This window comes from Larus michahellis, chromosome 17, assembly GCF_964199755.1.
Source record: "Larus michahellis chromosome 17, bLarMic1.1, whole genome shotgun sequence".
NCBI lineage: Eukaryota > Metazoa > Chordata > Aves > Charadriiformes > Laridae > Larus > Larus michahellis.
Window position 1 is genome coordinate 5,160,887 of NC_133912.1, and position 7,038 is coordinate 5,167,924.

The following is a 7,038-nucleotide window of genomic DNA, read 5'->3' on the forward strand; positions in this document are numbered from 1 at the left end:
AACATTTGTACAGTGAATGGAAACATCTGCAGTAAAATGGGTGGGATGCTATTCTTAGAAAAGAACCAGCACCAACCCTCCTACTTTGGGGCATAGTTTAAATAGCGACTGTGGAAAGGATCGCGAAGAAACTTCCTCATTAAGGTTTTCTGTTGTCGTCCAGGAGGGGATATGTACTTTCTTCTGAAAAATTTGATTATCAATGTTAGATTGCTGTAACAGGTTAGCCATTGGTCTAAATAAATGTGGCAACACGTAGTTTTTATTATGCATACTGTCACATCGTCCAAATTTTTGTGAAGGGAAGGGTAGTTTTAGAGCAAATTGAAATTTCTCCTAGTTGCAATATGGGATCATCAGTGCACATCTGTATACAAATGCTTAAGGCAGTAACTGAACAAGTTTATAACACTCAATTAAAATTTATTGCAGAGGTATATTTAAGTGCTAGCAATAAATGACAGACTGAGGGAGATTATTTGTGGTTATTCTTAATAGGGGGGATGAGACCCTTGCACGATTCTCAAATTATTTGCCCAATAATGGGAAAGGACTGAAAATAATGATGAATTTTGATTTATGATTTTTTTTTTTTTTTGAATGAAGCAGACAAGTAGCATTTGTCCAGTCCGAGAAGCAGCCCATCCTCAGCTGAGGTGGAGGGCAGAGTGAGAGAGGAGGTGCCCTGGAGGTGCAGGGAATGCCCGTGGGGCTCAGTGCTGGCGGGTCCCGTTGCAGGGGCCGGGGGCTACCTGCAGTGCTAGCCCTGGCCACCTCCCCAGCAGCCCCTCGACCCCGCAGGGTGCCTCCTCCCAGGGCAGGGGCCCAGCCCAGATTTGCTCAGCACCCCCCGGATCGCTTCACAAAAGCGTCAAAGAAACCTGGGGAGTCCAAAATTCAAGAGCCAAAAATTCATTCCTAGGAAAGAAAAGAAACCAGAACAAAACAGCAAAGCCCCAAACCAGGATTTTAAGATGAGCTGAAACTTGGTGACACAGGCAGTAAATTTGACAGCTTCTTGCCACCTCCCCTGGCGTGATTTGCTTTGAACGTTTTGATATAAACAGTGCTAAAACGTACTCAGGTAGGGCATTTATGGCCAAGGTTTGCAACTTTCCTACAAATTACTGCCACAGAACAGGACCTTTCCCTACTGCAGGACTGTTATTAACTCACTGAAAGATGTACATGCAGGGAAGCAGAATCAGATCTCTAAATAAAAAGCAGAAACAAAGCACAGAAAGAAAGAAAAGCATCATATTAGAACAGAAAATATATTGGCAAAATAGTTTTGCTCTATTCTTCAATGCAAGTAAAAAGGATTGGGATAAAATACGCGTGTGCGTGTGTGTAGAGATATATATAGCTGCACAGGGAAATTTTTTTTTCTGTTTTGAAATCTAGATCAGCGCAACAGGAAAATAAAATGCTGAGCCACCACACAAACCTCTTGTCTGTCTTTTCTGTGTCAACTCTTACTCGCAGAGAACAGCATTTCGTTTCCTAGTGTTGAGGCAGCAGCAACTAAAGTGAATGTTCGTATGTGTGGTGAGGCATTTGTCCCTGGAAAAATAACATCTCTCCTTCTATTAACGTTTTAATTAATCCCTTTTAGTTATGAAATGTAACTTTACATTACATAAAAAAAAATTACATGCAGTCTCTTAATCTGCTAATCCTTTCTCCAGACAAGCTGGTTCTTTTTAAATCAACTGCCATTTTATCAACCCAATGGAGCAGAGATCCGGACTCAACTCTATTCAACAATACATTCTTTTCATGAGAGACTGGCCTAGCTAATATGACACCACAAAGGGCTTGAGGAATTCCAAATACCCAGCTCTTTGGATTAAAAGCATAATAATCCCATGCAGTTTTTTGTTCAGAATTGATAGAATGGTTGTATAGTGAGTCACACTTGTTTGAACTTATCAAAGTAACAATATATCAAGCATTTCGTAGGATGATATTTTATTTTCTCAGGTTGATTCAACTTCTTTCAAGTCTTTTTTTTTTTTTTAAGTGTGTATTTATGACTGTCAAATGCCCCTGCAGTTAAACAATTAAAACATATAATTAAGCACAGAATCTGATAGCTTTTGTTTTATGACTAGACTTCTATACAGTTTTTATATAGACATAAGCATTGTTTTTACCAAAACAGTAACAAGCGGCGCAGCATGCTTTTTACAGCGTAAAAGTAATTTATACCGCTGCGACTCTTCCCCCTACCCATAGGCATGCCTTTACTCGATTTCCAGCCTGTATCGTGGAGCCAAAGCGGGACAGCTTTTGTGTGTCAACAAGCCCGTTGGGAGACAGAAAACAAGGCTGTTAGAATTAGCGGCCCAGTAGCCTTAATAAAATTGTGTTTGGAAAGAAGGAGGGGATGGAGGAGCGGAGCTGGAGCTGCCTGCCCCTCCCCGGACCCCCCGTCCACCACAGGAAGGGACCGGGCTCCTGCAATGGTGGTTTTCTGCCAGGCAGGGTGGTGTTTTCTTCTGCCATTAACGCTACCCTGAATTCAACTGATGTGAGTTTAGCCCACATGCCTCACTGTATTCCCTCCCAGTTTGCACTGGATTAAGCAAGAGGAGACCGAGGCCCTACGTTTTCTTTCGGATAGGTTTTATAAGCTTGTTTAAAAAGCTATCAGTTGCAGTCATAACCAGATAGCCTCTTAAAAGTGAACCGAGATATTAATGACCGTGTTGCAGCTCTTGTTAGAGGAATGGGTGTTTTTACTGCTAAGGTGTTTTCTGCTAGCATCAATAGGGCTGGCAGCAAATTTCATGCCTGTGAGGTAGGAGTTAACGGGCTGGAGCGCTGTGTAAGGACCCGCACTTCAGCGACCATGGGAAGAGTGCATTGCGACTGGAAATACTTGACGGGCTCCAACAGAGCAGCCTTACGAACGGGGCTCCTTGGCTGTCGCTGTCTCTGCAGGCTTCCAGGAGAGCAAGAAACAGGTCTATCCTTTACGCTGAGCAGCACAGGACACTCGGCAATAGCTTTTCACTCCGCTTATGGCCACGTCCATGAATCAGGATCCCTGATTCAACATCTTCCCGGAGCAGGAGTGTGGGAGAACATCTTATTCTTGTCACAGGGCAGCCACAATTCCCTATTATGAATAAAAACATACAGAACTTGTCTGGCCAGTGGGGCTGAGCTGGCGAAGTGCTGACTAGAGCATGGCAAAATCAGCCGGAGGGCCTCTGGGGATGCTCATTCACTTGCTGGCCTCCACGTTTTCTGTAAAGACCCAGGACTGAAAGAACCCTCCCGTGCTGTTGCCATCTCATCCCTGCACTGCTCAAGGAGCAGAAATTTCTTGTGGCTGGACTGGCGAGTCCTTAGTCATGTCCCCGCAGAGAACACAGAACTTCCTTTATTTTATTTATGTTTTTGTTTTCATTGTCACAACTCTTCCCTTGAGTTCCCACCCCTCCTACTCCATATGGCATCTCACAAGGGAACAATAGAGAGCTCTTCAGGGGTTTGTACTATAACTCTTCAGAAGCAAAGTATTCTCCAAGGAGCTGGTTGAATTTTTCATCCCAATTATTTCAATATTTCTACTGAATTTCAAAACTAAATACATTCACGGAAGAACTGGCAGTGTTCGAGTGAATATTTTTCATTTTACTTTCGACCAACTGCGGAGCTAACCAGAACATTTTGAAATTTGACTCCCTTGCCAATGCCTGCTATAAAGAAGGGAAATTTGGGAAGGGTGGTGGCAGAAATGTTCGCTAATTTCCCTGTTTCTTCTCTTTTCAGTTTGAGGCCTGACCCCAAAACCAGTGAGCCGCCTCCTCAGGCTAGAGGAATAAAAGTGTTAATGAGGAAGCAAATAGAGTTTAAAACTTCAATTCGTACAGACACGGAAAAAAAGCAAGAACAGTCGCAATTTTTCAGGCCAGATTAGTACGTTTTTCTTTTGCCAAGTTAGTATTGTTTGCATGCCTCCTTGAAGGAGGGCTAGGTCCTTCCATACTCTGCCGGTGCCCCTTTAAACAAACACCTCATAACACTATAGCTATAAATAGCACCGAGGTGGAAATGGCTGGATATGTTTCTATGCCCTCCTTTGTATTCACATTTTTCAAACGTACAAACCTTCTGCCCCTCTCCTCCACAATATGTGGTTATATATAGAATATTTATAATAGTCCTATTTCTAAGCAATTTTCACCACTGACACACAGCAGGAAGAAATTGAGAAATTGCTGGTTGCTTATTTATTTATTTCTCAGTGGAAATATGCACTTAATCCTGCACAATGTGGAAATACGTACTATATATATGGTGAGTATTGAAACACATACAGTGTATATATATAGATAGATAGATGCATGTTTGTGCGTGTGTTTTAAATGCAGACCATATTGATTTCAATGTGGAACTTATAAAGATGGGAGATATTCTTATCTCTGCAGGAAATAAAGTGTTTTGGGTAATATTTATGGGCAAGATGGTGACCAGCCTGTACACCCCATCATTCACAAAACCTCTTATTTAAGTCAAGGGAGGTACACTGGGGGCTGTTTCCTAGTAGGAAAGGAAATTATGGTCCAAGTACTGAGATCCCACCCCTCTCCCAAAATCACTGCAGGCCACTTGAAACCAGAGTATAATATTGGGGAAATACCAGTGTACGCTTACCCTCCTCTCCCGCCCTTTGCTAGGCATCTGCTGTTGGCAACTATTAATGGGATATCAGGCTTAATGGCTAATTGGTGTATAGCCCTATTAGCGATGCCTCCTCTGTGTCACAGGAGAGGGGAAGGGGTTTAAGGGGATCACGGCTCGCGCCAGCCCAACACCGTGGCAGAGGATGGCAAGGATTTCTGCGGTCGGGGTTTGAGGGGCTTCAGGAAATAAGGCAGCCACGGAGGATGCTGTGCGGCGTACCTGGGCTCCACGTGGTGTCTTTGAAAGATACGGCCCACGGGAAAAGGAAACAGAATTCATATCATTGAGCTTGGCTTGGGTAGTGTAGAGGTGCCTTTACTTAGGGCTTCCGTCTCATTCAGGACCCATCCTGCCCCAAAATAAAGAGAGGGTTCAGATGTTTCCATTTTTGAAACTGAGCCTGGTGGGGTAGAAAAGGGGAGGAGAAAGGGGAAGGGTAAAGCTTCGGTCAGTAGTTAAGGCAGTCCTGGGTTTATCCCAGTCCTGCTGTCCTCCTGACCTTTATGAGAGCTATATGAGAAACCGTACAGGTTTTAGCACAGTATAGTGCTTGTACAGAGTTTGTCCATAAGGCCAGCTGTGTTGTGCTCGGTTCAAGGTCCTTCTCAGCCAGCTCCCAGCCTCTAGCAGGAGCCAGTAGCTGATGCTCAGAGTTCAAGAACAACGCCAGTAATGCTTTCACAGATTCCCAGAACACGGTGTTAACTTCTGGCAACCTAGAGCTTTTGTGTTTGCTAGCTCAGGTGGGCTTTTCTTCTATGTATTAGTCTACGTGCACTTAAAATTCCTTTTTATCGATGGACTTTGTAACCTCCTCTGGCAATGAGTTCCCCAAATTCATTGTGTGCTGTGTGAGAACCAGGTGTGGCTTTATATGATTTTTCTAATTCAAAGTGGGAATTCTTTAGGACTGGGACTTCCCTGCTAGATGGAGAACGTGAAATATGTAATAGAATAGTAGCAGGTTTTGAGCTATTTTTTCTTGATTGCATTTGACAAGTCCTGTCTATCAGCTTAGGGAAACGAAAAAGAGCAAGCATCTATCTCAGCCCTGTTTTCATTGGTATCAGGCAGCATCTGAAGGAAAGCACTATTATTTGAAAGGATTAGACCCTGAAGAATGTGCAAGGGACATGAGAAGTATTGAAGCACAGTGGGTGATACCAGGAGCATCTGTGATCTAAGAAGCCCTCAGAAAGGCGAGGAAGAATGTGTGGCTGTTGCAATGGGTTCCCTGGAATGTCAAATGAACATGTGGGTGCCACCGGGTGCTGCCGAGAATGCAAAACTGTCTAGGTGGGCGCCAAGATATGCACTAAACAATATGAAACATGCCACGCAAAGCCGCTGCGGCAAAGGAGAGGGGTGGGGGCGGGGAGCAGGGTGCTGGAATTAAAACATAGATTAAGCTCCCAGTATGTTTTGCTCTCACTTCTGAAGTATCTGTCTCATGCTGTTCTCCTCTTAATCTGTCAGTTACAGTTAATAGCTGATCAGAGCAGTACTTTAATGAGTCAGCCAGATTGTTTGCATAAACAGTTGCTAGGCTGATGGAACCAACAGCAGTTTGATACCGAATTCTCCCTGTATGACTTACACCTGCACTCTCCCCTCTCTCCCACCCTCTGGGTTGTCTTCTGCCAGAAGGGCACCTGAACAGGCACGGTTGGGCGATCGGTTGTTTTTTAAAATGTATTTACATCCGTGCAGCATCCTTTTCCTTACCCATCACCTCCTCTGCCACCACCGAGATGAGATTTTGTGGCTAATGCGCTCCAGGACGTGACTTCAGGTGCAATAATTCACAACTAGAGCTTTGCCCGAGTACTGCTTTCTGCAAGCGGGTGTGAATTATTAAGCTCTCTTTCTCACCTCAGAGTGCCTTTATCAAGATTATAATAATAAAAGCAGTACAAGAAGAGCTAAGTGTGGAGCACAACTTGGGAGATTAAATTCAAATGCGTTTCAGTGTGCTCTGACATATTTACAACTTAAATATTTTGCTTTGAAGTGATTTCAGGCATTTCATATCAAGGTAATAGTTCTGTCTGAAAAACAAATGTTTGCAGTCTCATTCATTAATTACTATTATGAGAGAATCGAGCACCCTAAGGCTTAGAGCTCTACAGGTTCTGATCCAAATCTGTTTTCCTTGGCCTCATCTCAGCACTATTAAAAATGGCTTTCCATTTACGCAGTGCCTTTTTCTGTGACATTCTGAAAGCCCTTGATAAAAATTAATTAACCCATAATGCAAATCTGTCAAAGCTGGAAAAAACCCCTGGCTCTTGAAAGGTACTGCTTTGCATGAATATCTGGGCAGAACAACTCCCAGGATGA